Genomic DNA, 12,826 nt, shown 5'->3' on the forward strand with positions numbered 1-12,826 from the left:
AGTGAGAGTGTTCCAGTGAACTGACTGTGGAAACATCAGTGTGATTGGAAAAGCACCGAGACCCACACAACACACACCCGAGTGAGAGTGTTCCAGTGAACTGACTGTGGAAAGAGCCGAAACCAGATACACAGCCTGAAAAACTATCACACCATTCAGTGAGGAGAGACAGTGCACATCTGTGTGAAGACAAAGCTCCCACTGACTGTCCAATCTGGAGAGACAAGAGGAGACCCAAAACATGGAGAAACCGTGGAAATGTGAGGACTGTGGGAAGGGATACAGGTGGCCATCTGCGCTGGAGACTCATCGACGCAGTCACACTGGGGAGAGGCCATTCACCTGCTCTCAGTGTGAGAAGAGATTTACTCAGTTCTCTAGCCTGCAGTCACACCAGCGAGCTCACACTGGGGAGACGCCATTCACCTGCTCTCAGTGTGGGAAGGGATTCATTGATTCATTCAGCCTGCTGAGACACCAGCGATTTCACACTGGGGAGAGGCCATTCACCTGCTCTCAGTGTGGGAAGGGATTCAGTGATTCATCCAACCTGCGGAAACACCAGCGAATTCACACTGGGGAGAGGCCATTCACCTGCTGTCAGTGTGGGAAGGGATTCATTGATACACCCACCCTGCAGTCACATCAGCGAGTTCACACTGGGGAGAGGCCATTCACCTGCTCCCTCTGTGGGAATGGATTCACTCAGTTATCCACCCTGCAGAGACACCAGCAAGTTCACACTGGGGAGAAGCCATTCACCTGCTCTGATTGTGGGAAGGGATTCCGTGATCTATCCACCCTGCGGAACCATCAGCGAATTCACAGTGGGGAGAGGCCGTTCACCTGCTCTCAGTGTGGGAAGGGATTCCGTGATCTATCCAACCTGCGGAAACACCAGCGAATTCACAGTGCGGAGAGGCCATTCACCTGCTGTCAGTGTGGGAAGGGATTCATTGATCTGTTCACCTTGCAAACACACCAGCAAATTCACAGTGGTGAGCGTCCGTTCACATGCTCTTGAGTGTGGGAAGGGATTCACTCAGTTATCCACCCTGCAGAGACACCAGCGAGTTCACACTGGGGAGAGACTGTTCACCTGCTCTGATTGTGGGAAGGGATTCCGTGATCTATCCACCCTGCGGAACCATCAGCGAATTCAGTGGGGAGAGGCCGTTCACCTGCTCTGATTGTGGGAAGAGATTCACTCAGTTACCCAACCTGCAGACACACCAGCGAGTTCACACTGGGGAGAAGCCATTCACCTAATCTCAGTGAGGGAAGGGATTCATTGATTCATCCATCCTGCAGAGACATCAGCGAGTTCACACTGGAGGGAGGCCATTCACCTGCTCTTAGTGTGGGAAGGGATTACATAGAAACATAGAAAATAGAAGCAGGAAGAGACCATTTGGCCCTTTGCATCTGCCCTGCCATTCTTTATGATCGTGGCTTATCATCCAACTCAATAGCCCAATCCCGCTTTCCCCTCCATATCCTTTGATCCCCTTCGCCCTCAGTGCTATATCTCACTGCTTCTTGCAAACAAATAACTATTTCCTGTGGTTCTGTACACTCCCACCATCGGGAAAATCTTTCCTGCATCTACCCTGTCAAGTCCTGTTAGAATATTGTAGGTTTCTATGAGATCTCCCATTATTCTGAACTCCAGCGAATACAAACCTAACTGTTTCAATCTCTCATACGTCAGTCCCACCATCCCAGGAATCAAACCTCCGCTGCACTCCGTCTAGAGCAAGAACATCCTTCCTCAGATAAGGAGCCCAAAACTGCTCACAATATTCCAGGTACAGCCTCGCCCTGCCCTGTATAATTGCTGAATGATATTCCTGCTCCTGTACTGGAATCTGCTCGCAATGAAGGCTAGCATACCATTTGCCTTCTTTACCGCCTGCTGTAGCTGCATGCTTACCTTCAGTGACTGGTGTACGAGGATATCCAGGTCTCGTTGCACATTCCCATCTCCTAATTTATGGCCGTTCAGATAATAGTCTGCCATCTTGTGTTTGGTACCAAAGTGGATAACCTCGCATTTTTCCAAATTATACTGTATCTGCCATTCATTTGCCCACTCACCCAACTTGTGCAAATCACGCTGAAGGAACTCTGCAACCTCCTCACAGCTCACCCTTCCAGGCAACTTGGTGTCATCTGTAAATTTGGAGATATTGCAGTTTGTTCCCTCATCTAAATCGTTAATATATAAGGTGGCCCAGTGGTGAGCACTGCACAGAGCTGAGGACCAGCGTTCAATCCTGTCCCGGGTCACTGTCCATGTGGAGACAAGTTCTCGCTGTACCTGTGTGTGTCTGACCCCCATAACCCCAAAGATGTGCAGGGTCGGTGAATTGGCCACGCTAAATTGGAAAAAAGGAATTGGGTTTTTAAAAAAATTATTAATATAGCTTGTGAATATCTGGGGTCCTAGCAACGATCACTGCGTAACCCCACGAGTCACTGCCTGCTAATTTGGAAAAGACCATTAATCCCTACTCTTTGTTTCCTGTCGGCCAACCAGTTACACCCTCAAACAATTCCAGTAGATTTGTCAAGCATGATTTCTCCTTCATAAATCCATGCTGACTCTGTCCGATCCTGCCACTGGTTTCTAAGTTTCCTAGGGAGGCACGGTAGCACTGTTGCTTCACAGCGCCAGGGTCCAAGGTTCGATTCCCGGCTTGGGTCACTGTCTGTGTGAAGTCTGCACCTTCTCCCGTGTCTGTGTGGGTTTCCTCCGGGTGCTCCGGTTTCCTCCAAGTCCCAAAAGACTTGGTGATTTGGACATTCTGAATTCCCCCTCACTGTACCCAAACAGGTGCCGGAATGTGGCGACTGGGAGATTTTCACAGTAACTTCATTACAGTGTTAATGTAAGCCTACTTGTGACAATAAAGATTATTATTATAAGTGCTTTGCTATAAAATCTTTAATATTGGATTCTAGAATTTTCCCCACTGCCAATTTCAGGCTTACTGATCTATAATTCCCTGTTTTCTCTCTATCTCCCTTTTTAAACAGTGGAATGACATAAACCATCTTCCAATCTGCAGGAATGTTCCAGAGTCTATAGAATCCTGGAAGGTGACCACCGATGCATCCACTATGTCTAGAGCCACTTTCTGAAGTACTTTGGTTGCAGATTCTCAGGCCCTGGGGATTTGTCAGCCTTCAGTCCCATCAATTTCCCGAACATCATTTCTCCACTAATATTGATCTCTTTCAGTCCCTCTCTCTCACTATTTCCTGCGTTCCCCAACATTTGTGCCCTCATTTGTGAAGACAATCAAAGTATGTATTTATTTGCTCACCCATTTCTTTGTCCCTTATTATACATTCCCCTGTTTCTGACTGTAAGGAACCTACATTTATCTCCACCAATCTTTTTCTCTTCCCTTACCTATAGAAACTTTTACAATCAGCCTAATTTCCTGTTTTATGCCATTCCCAACATCACCACTGCTGTTTGGGCGTCTATATACGACGCCCACTAATGTTTTTGCCCCTTGCTGATTCTCAGCTCTACCCATACAGATTCCACATTGTCAGAGCGAATATCCTTCCTCACTATTGCATTAATTTCCTCTTTAACCAGCACTGCCACTCCACTGCCTTTTCCTTTTTGTCTGTCCTTCCTAAATACTGAATATATTCAGTTCCCATCCCTGGTCATCCTGCAGCCATGTTTCCACAATCCCGATTATCTCACACCCGTTTATTTGCGTGATTCACTCGGTTATGCTGCTTGCAGCCACACCAGGAGGTTCACACTGGGGAGAGGCCATTCACCTGCCCTCAATGTGCGAAGGGATTTAGTAATTCATGGCACTTTGTGAGACACCAACAAGTTCACAACCGATTGGATTCGGCTGATTTTGTTTCTGTTCTGAATTACTTCCAGGAAATTTGGGCAGTACAGTAATACAGTGGTTAGCACAGCTGCTTCACAGCTCCAGGGTCCCATGTTCGATTCCTGACTTGGGTCACTGTCTGCGAGGCGTCTGCATGTTGTCCCTGTGTCTGCATGGGTTTCCTCCAGGTGTTCCGGTTTCCTCCCACAGTCCAAAGATGTGCGGGTTAGGTGGATTGGCCATGCTACATTACCCTTAGTGTCCAAAAACATTTAAGTGGGGTTACGGGATAGGGTGGAGGTGTGGGCTTGAGTAGGGTGCTCTCTCCAATGGCCGGTGAAGTCTCGATGGGCCTTCTCCTGCACTGTAAATTGTATGAATGCATTTTATTCATTCTGTTGGTCAATGGGGACCGTCAGAGGGTTCCTTTCTGCTGGACTGGCCGGTGTCACGACTTCGCCTCCAGTGGGCTGATTCTCTCTGAGCCTTCTTGCGAATATCTGGTTGCACATTTCACAAGGATAAAAGAGTGAAAGGGGGTTTGGAGGTTAGAAGATGCTTTATTACCATTTCGGTTTGGAAATCCCCAAAATCATGCCTCATTGCCATGAAGATAGACTATGGTGGTTATATGGTTCTTTTGTTTAATTCATCTTGGTGCTTCGCACAGAATAAAACAATCAGGGTATGAGGGGCATGTTGCCTGAGGTGCACTGGGAAACTACATTAAATAGTACGGTGGGAGACAGGCAATCACTAATATTGAAGGAATTATTACAGATTTACACGGGGATCAGTTAGCTCAGTTGACTGGATGGCTGGTTTGTGTTGAGTGACACCAACAGCACAGGTTAAATTCCCATACCGGCTGAGGTTAGCCATGGTCTGTGTCAGTATTTATGCTCCACATGAGCCTCCATCCACCCCTCTACATCTCCCCCATCAGCATCTCCCTCTATTCCTTTCTCCCTCACGTATGCATCGAGCTTTACGTTCAATGTATTCCTGCTGTTCACCTCAACCACTCGCTGTGGTAGCAAATTCCACATTCTCACCACTCGCTTGGTAAAGAGGTTTCTATTGAAATTCCGATTGAATCTCTTCATACTCTTAAAGACTTCTATCAGTCTTCTCTCTTACAGGAAAAAGCAGCCCCAGCCTTTCCTGAGTGTTAAATGCTCTCAGTTCTGTATATTATGAATCTTTGTTGCACCTTCTACAATGCCTCTATTTCCTTTTTCTAAATGGAGATCACCAATGTTGTCAGTGCTCCCAGCATAGTCTAACCCTGGCTCTAAACAAGTTGAACATTTCCTCTGTGCTTTTCAATTCTATCCCTCAAGAATGGAATCCTATATGGGGCCCAAACATAGACGTGAGGTTCTTAGTTAGGGTGCAGAGAACATTTACAAGAATAGTACTAGAGATAACAAAGAACAATACAGCACAGGAACATGCTCTTCGGCCCTCCAAGGTGCGCCGATCACGTGTCCTGCCTGGGCCAACTGCCTGTATCCTTCCATACCCTGTCAGTTCATGTGCTAATCCAGATAAGTCTTAAATGTCGCTAACATTAAGGACTCTAGTTAGTTGGAGTGACTGGAGCTGCTGAATTTCTCCCCTGAGATCACAGCATCTGGAGGGTGGGAATGGGGCCATTCAGCCCTTTGAGACCATGTCGGCTCCCTGTGGAGGAAGCCAGTCTGTCCATTGCCCCGTTCTATCCCCCAAATCCCTGTAGGTTTATTTCTCTCAGTGCCTGCCCAATTTCCTATTAAAATCCTTCTGTCATCTCTGCATCTCCTACCCCCATAGGTGTAGGTTCCAGGTCGTTCCCACTTGCTTTAAATGTACACAAGGCTCCTAGAGCACAGAGGAGTCTATTTGGCCCATTTGTTCCATGCTTGCATTGTAACATGACCCATTTAATCCCATAGTTCGACTAGTTTTTTTTCAGAATGCATCAAATTCCCTTTTGGAAGTTACAGTCCAATGAGATGAGATTCTAGCACCATTTATAGCCAGCGCATTCCATATCACAACAACTCGCTGTGTTTTAGAACAAATAATTGTGGATATGGTGTGTCTGGAGTTTCACAGAGTATTAAAAATATTGTAAATGACGTGGTTATTACACAAAATTAAGACTCAATCTTTATCAATAAATTGGTGAGGACACCAAGTGTAATATATTCTTGTTTGCAGACAATTCGAACAAATGTACATTTCTGTAAAACCTCTCACTACCATTGGACCTCCTAAAGTGTTTTAAAGCCAATGGAGTACTTTTGAAACATATTCACTGTTGTAATGTAAGAAGCTGTAAGTACGCATGTGTAATCACATTTACTTTTTAAATTGTTATTTTCATAGTGTATTCACTGTCATTAGTAACAAGGTCAAGGAAGCCCTTTTATACCTCTGACACCTGGCTTCCTGCAGCCATTTCACTTTCTGTATCTTTTTTTATATTAACTATTGATTTCATAGCAAAAAACAATAATTAAATTCATGATTATGCAGCAGTAAACATTGATTATCATCAGTGAATTGGTGTATTTGTCAATTATATTGTAGAGACGAGGGCCCGGATTCTCCGATCGCTGACGCCAAAATCGCAATCGGCCGGAGAATCCACATTTACGTTGGAATCGGGGAAGGTGCCATTTTTGCGATGCCTCAAAAATGGCGTACTTGGGGAGTATGCTGCACGCCGTATGCACGGCCTCAGGACGTCACCTGATGCCCTCCCCTGATGGGCCGAGTCCCCGACGGCGTGGAGCGCGAGTCCTCTCACTGTTCTGGGACGCCGCGTAGCGGCTGCAGACTGCGTCCAGCACCGCCAGTGTCAGGCGGGTGAGCCATTCCACTGACAGGGGGGCTTTGGCCGGTACTGCGAGGACTGGTGGGGGATGGCGAGGCTGGTTACAGGGGGGGCAGTTTTTGGCAGGTCGGGTACACGGGCGGCTGGCACAATATTGCAGGGTGCGACCGCCGCCGTGTGCATTCGCGTCCACAGACCCGGCCATTCTGCGCCCATATCCACGGGTAGACTGGGGGCTTTTTGCTGCGTGGCTGGACCCCCCCACTGGGCGGAGGATCGATGCGGGGGCGCTGCCAACTTGGCCATAAGACCAGATGGATCCTGCGTACATAGCCCGAGATCTTTATTTCAAAAAATAACACTATCAACAAAATATTTCCAGAAACTGCAGAGCTATCAGACTTTGTTTGAAAAAATAAATGACTTTATACATTTGAGAAGTTCCGAGACATCATATTCTGCCAACACTGTGTGTGAGGCAGTGGAGTAATGGTATTGTTACTGGGCTAGTAATCCAGAGACCAGGTTAATGCTCTGGGGATCTGGGATTGAATCAGCCGATGATAGATGCTGAAATTGAATAAAAGTCTCAAATTAAAAGTCCAATGATGACATTGTGGATTGTTGTAAAACCCCATCTGGTTCACTAATGCCCTTCAGGAAATCTGCTCTCCTTATGTGGCCTGGCCTACACGTGACTCCAGATCCACAGCAATGTTGTGGTTGAATTGTAAGTGCTCTCTGAAATAGCCTCACAAGACACGCAGTTCAAGGGCAATTGGAATGAGCAGTAAATGCTGGTCCAGCCAGTGACATCCACCTCCCATGAATGAATAATTGTTAAGGCGGCTCATTGTTCAATCTGAAGACGAGTAAGAAACTGTCTCTTTGATTGGATTTGATTAATTGTCCCGTGTGCCGAGGTACAGTGAAAGGTATTCTACAGTCCAGACAGATCGTTCCATACATGAAAAAACAAAGTGCGGATCTTGGAAGTTTGCTCAGTTCACAAAATTATTTAATGGTTTTGTAGACGTAGATTAACATTTTAATCACCATCCGAAACATTTCTAATGGTAATGTGTGGTCATAGAGACAGACACAAACGATACTGTAACTGGATTAGAGGAAATGTCAGAGATTTAACTGAACCATATTTTTGAAAGATTCGGCCTTAATGATGGAGAAACAGGAAAAGCCACTCAGGGAGATGAGGAAATCCAGGCTCAGTGCGGATTTGCTATATTTCAGAGTTATTCAGAGTGAACACTCGAGAGCTATTCAATTCAAAATGAAGTCATATATAACAAAGGGCAGCACGGTAGCATTGTGGATAGCACAATGACTTCACAGCTCCAGGGGCCCAGGTTCAATTCCGGCTTGGGTCACTGTCTGTGCGGAGTCTGCACATCCTCCCCGTGTGTGCGTGGGTTTCCTCCGGGTGCTCCGGTTTCCCCCCACAGTCCAAAGATGTGCAGGTTAGGTGGATTGGCCATGATAAATTGCCCTTAGTATCCAAAATTGCCTTTAGTGTTGGGTGGGGTTACTGGGTTATGGGCATAGGGTGGAGGTGTTGACCTTGGGTAGGGTGCTCTTTCCAAGAGCCGGTGCAGACTCGATGGGCCGAATGGCCTCCTTCTGCACTGTAAATTCTATGTAATCTATGTAAATAAATATACTGATGTTCAACATTGAATAATGAAACAAATATTAAGTCAAATTGGTGTAAATTTTCTGTCGGAAGTTGAGAATGATGCATTAATGATTGATCAGAGAGCATTGTTCCGTTAGATATTTACTGAACAAATATTAAAGTTCAATATAAGTTCTATATCTTATGGTCTTATGAATTGAGACATCTGTTTTAAAGGAACAGCTGTCTTCATGTATTAAGTGACCTGGCCTCTCAGCTGAACCATTGAAAGCTGCAACAAGACTGTGCAGTTGAATGTTGCACAGGGCCATTGGGTACTGTGCTGCCAGCTGTTTCTGTAGCCGAGAGGTTATCACATTCACCTAACGCGTGAAAGGTGTCTGATTCGAAATTGGCAGAAGCATTAAATGCTTCTAATTTATGATGTGGAGATGCTGGTGTTGGACTGAGGTGAGCACAGTAAGAAGTCTTACAAAACCAGGTTAAAGTCCAACAGGTTTGTTTCAGATCACTGGCTTTTGGAGCACAGCTCCTTCCTCAGGTCAATGAAGATGTGGGTTCCACAAACACATATGGGCAGCACAAGTGGATAGCACTGTGGCTTCATAGTGCCAAGGTCCCAGGTTCGATTCCCTGCTGGGTCACTGTCTGTGCGGAGTCTGCACATCCTCCCCGTGTGTGCGTGGGTTTCCTCCGGGTGCTCCGGTTTACTCCCACAGTCCAAAGATGTGCAGGTTAGGTGGATTGGCCATGATAAATTGCCCTTAGTGTCCAAAATTGCCCTTAGTGTTGGGTGGGGTTACTGGGTTATGGGAATAAGGTGGAGGTGTTGACCTTGGGTAGGGTGCTCTTTCCAAGAGCCGTGGCAGACTCGATGGGCCAAATGGCCTCCTTCTGCACTGCAAATTCTATAATTAAGTCTTTACAGGTCCATGTGGTGCAACTGGAGAGAGGGATAATCACAGGTTAAAGAGGTGTGAATTGTCTCAAGCCAGGACAGTTGGTAGGATTTTGCAAGCGTGTGTAATGTGACATGAATCCAGGATCCCGCTTGAGGCCGTACTCATGTGTGCGGAACTTGGCTATCAGTTTCTACTCGGCGATTCTGCGTTGTCGCGAGTCCTGAATGCTGCCTTGGAGAACACTTACCCGAAGATCAGAGGCTGAATGCCCTTGGCTGCTGACGTCTTCCCCGACTGGAAGGAAACATTCCTGTCTGGCGATTGTTGCACGATGTCCGTTCGTCCATTGTCACAGCGTCTGCATGGCCTCGCCAATGTACCACGCCTCGGGACATCCTTTGCTGCAGATTATGAGGTCGATAATGTTGGCCGAGTCGCACAAGAAAATACTGCATACTTGGTTGGGTGGTGTTCTCATGTGGGTAATGGTGGCACCCATGTTGATGATCTGGCACACCTTGCAGACGTTGCCATGGCAGGGTTGTTTGGTGTCATGGTCGCTGTTCTCCTGAACGCTGGGTAGTTTGCTGCAATCAATGTTTGAGGTTGTGCGGTTGTTTGAAGGAAAGTAGTGGGGATGGCCTTGGCAAGATGTTCGTCTTCATCGATGACTTGTTTTTCATATTTTATATACAACCTATTACAAATTATTAGAGAGAAAAAAAAACACCCAAAAATTAATATATATATTTACAGGTAAGCATCTTCATAATAACAATTGTGGCCGCCCCCTTTAGCCGGCATACATATTTTACAATCCCCAATATGGCCGAGGCACATGTTTATAGGCATTTATTTATAGTTTGGTTTTGGGCCTTAGCTTGCCATCAAACCCCCATAACGAACCCCCCCCCCCCCCCCCCCCCCCCCCGCCCCCCGGCTACCTTCCCCCGATTCCCGTCCATTTTCCCCTGATTATTGGCCACCCGACTTTTCTTCCTCTTGTTCGTTGGCCACAAACAGGTCCCGGAACAATTGCATGAATGGCTCCCACGTTCTGTGGAAGCCGTCGTCTGACCCTCGGATGGCGAATTTGATTTTCTCCATTTGGAGAGATTCCGAGAGGTCGGACAGCCAGTCTGCAGCTCTGGGCGGTGCTGCTGACCGCCAGCCAAACAGGATTCTATGGCGGGCGATTAGGGAGGCAAAGGCAAGGGCGTCCGCCCTCCTCCCCAGGAATAGATCTGGCTGGTCTGAAACCCCGAAGACTGCCACAATCGGGCATGGCTCCACCCTCACCCCCACCACTTTGGACATAGCCTCGAAGAAGGCTGTCCAGTACTCCACAAGTCTGGGGCAAGACCAGAACATGTGGGCGTGGTTGGCCGGGCCTCTTTGGCACCGTTCACATCTGTCCTCCACCTCCGGGAAGAACCTACTCATATGGTTTCTTGTTAAGTGGGCTCTATGTACCACTTTTAGTTGCGTCAGGCTAAGCCTTGCGCACGTGGAGGTGGAGTTGACCCTATGCAGTGCTTCGCTCCAGAGTCCCCACCCTATCTCCATCCCCAGGTCGTCCTCCCATTTCATTCTTATTGCGTCCAGTACGGTGTCGACCCTTTCTACCAGTCGGTCATACATGTCACTACAGTTCCCTTTCTCTAGGATACTTGCGTCCAGTAGGCCTTCCAGTAGTGTCTGTCGTGGTGGTTGTGGTTACGTCCTTGTCTCCTTTCATAGGAAGTTTTTGAGCAGCAGGTACCGTAGCTCGTTCCCCCCAGCTAGCTGAAATTTCTCTGTCAGTTCGTCCAGTGTTGCGATCCTGTCGTCCGTGTCGGTCCCTGACTGTCAGTGTCCCCCCGTCCTGTCTCCACCTTTTGAAGGTGGCGTCAGTCAGTGCTGGTTTGAACCTATGGTTGTTGCAGATGGGAGCCTTGTCTGACATTTTGTACAGGCCAAATTGCTGTTGCAGTTGGTTCCAGGATTGGAGGGTGGCTGTCACCACTGGGCTGCTGGAGTGTTTTTTGGGTGGGGATGGGAGTGCTGCCGTGGCGAGGGCCCGGAGGGAGGTTCCCATGCAGGAGGCCTCCTCCGCACGCACCCACTCGGCTTCTGGCTCCTGAATCCATCCCCTTACTCGCTCGGCTATTGCCGCCCAGTGGTAGAATTGTAGATTCGGGAGGGCTAGCCCCCCCCTGGATTTTGTTTTTTGTAGGACCTTCTTTGGGATCCTAGCATTTTTACCCCCCCCTGCCCCCCCCCTCCCATTCGAACGCCATGATAAGTTTGTCCAGCGCTTTGAAAAAGGCCTTGGGGATGAGATCGGAATGGATCTAAACAGGAAGAGGAACGTGGGCAGTACGTTCATTTTGATCATCTGGACTCTCCCCGCGAGGGAGAGCGGGAGTGTGTTCCATCTTTACAGGTCCTTTTTAACTTCCTCCGTCAGGCTGGTGAGGTTCCATTTGTGGATCCCTTTCCAGTCATGGGCTATTTGGATCCCCAGGTAGCGGAATTTATGTCGGGCTTGTTTGAACGGCAGCCCCTTTAGTGCTGCCCCCCCCCCCCCCCCCCCCCCCCTTGCGGGTGTACTGGGAAGATCTCACTTTTGCTCATGTTGAGTTTGTAGCCCGAGAAGGCTCCAAACTCTTTCAGGAGCGCGATAATTCCGTCCATGCTGCTTTGTGGGTCCGAGATATAGAGGAGCAGATCATCGGCATAGAGTGAGACTCTGTGCTCTCTACCTCCCCTTCGGATCCCCCTCCAATTTTTTGCTGCCCTGAGCGCGATTGCTAGCGGTTCGATTGCTAGTGCGAACAGCAGCGGGGACAGTGGGCATCTTTGTCTGGTGCCCCTGTGCAGCTGGAAGTATTGGGAGTTGGTATTGTTGGTCTGTACACTCGCCATGTGAGCGCTGTATAGGAGCTTTACCCAAGCGGTGAACCCTGTTCCCAGCCCGAACCGCTCCAGTACCTCTATGAGGTATTTCCATTCGACTCTGTCGAAGGCCTTTTCTGCGTCCAGGGAGACGATCACCTCTTGTGTTCTCTCCCAGGAGGGGGTCATTATCACGTTCAGCAGGCGCCTGATGTTCGCGGTAAGCTGTCTACCTTTGACGAAGCCCGTCTGGTCCTCTGTGAGCACCTCAGGTACACAGTCTTCTAGCCTTTTGGCTAGGATTTTGGCCAGTATTTTGGCGTCTGCGTTCAGCAGAGATATGGGTCTGTATGACCCACATTCCGTTGGGTCTTTGTCTTTCTTAGGTATCAGCGAGATTGAGGCCTGTGCTAACGTGGGTGGCAGTGTGCCCCTAGCTAGCGAGTCTGTGAACATCTCCCGCAGGTGCGGGGCCAGCGCTGTCGCGAAATTTTTGTAGAAGTCCGCCGGGAATCCGTCCGGTCCCGGCGCCTTCCCCGTCTGCATGGAGCTAATGCTCTCCATGATCTCTCCCAGTGCTAGTGGTGCTTCCAGATCCCGTTTTCTGCCCTCTCCCACGACTGGTATGTCCAGTCCATCAAGAAACCGGTTCATCCCAGCCTTCCCCGTTGGGGGCTCTGAGGTGTACAGCTCTTGGTAG

The sequence above is a fragment of the Scyliorhinus canicula genome, unplaced genomic scaffold (genome assembly GCF_902713615.1).
Source record: "Scyliorhinus canicula unplaced genomic scaffold, sScyCan1.1, whole genome shotgun sequence".
NCBI lineage: Eukaryota > Metazoa > Chordata > Chondrichthyes > Carcharhiniformes > Scyliorhinidae > Scyliorhinus > Scyliorhinus canicula.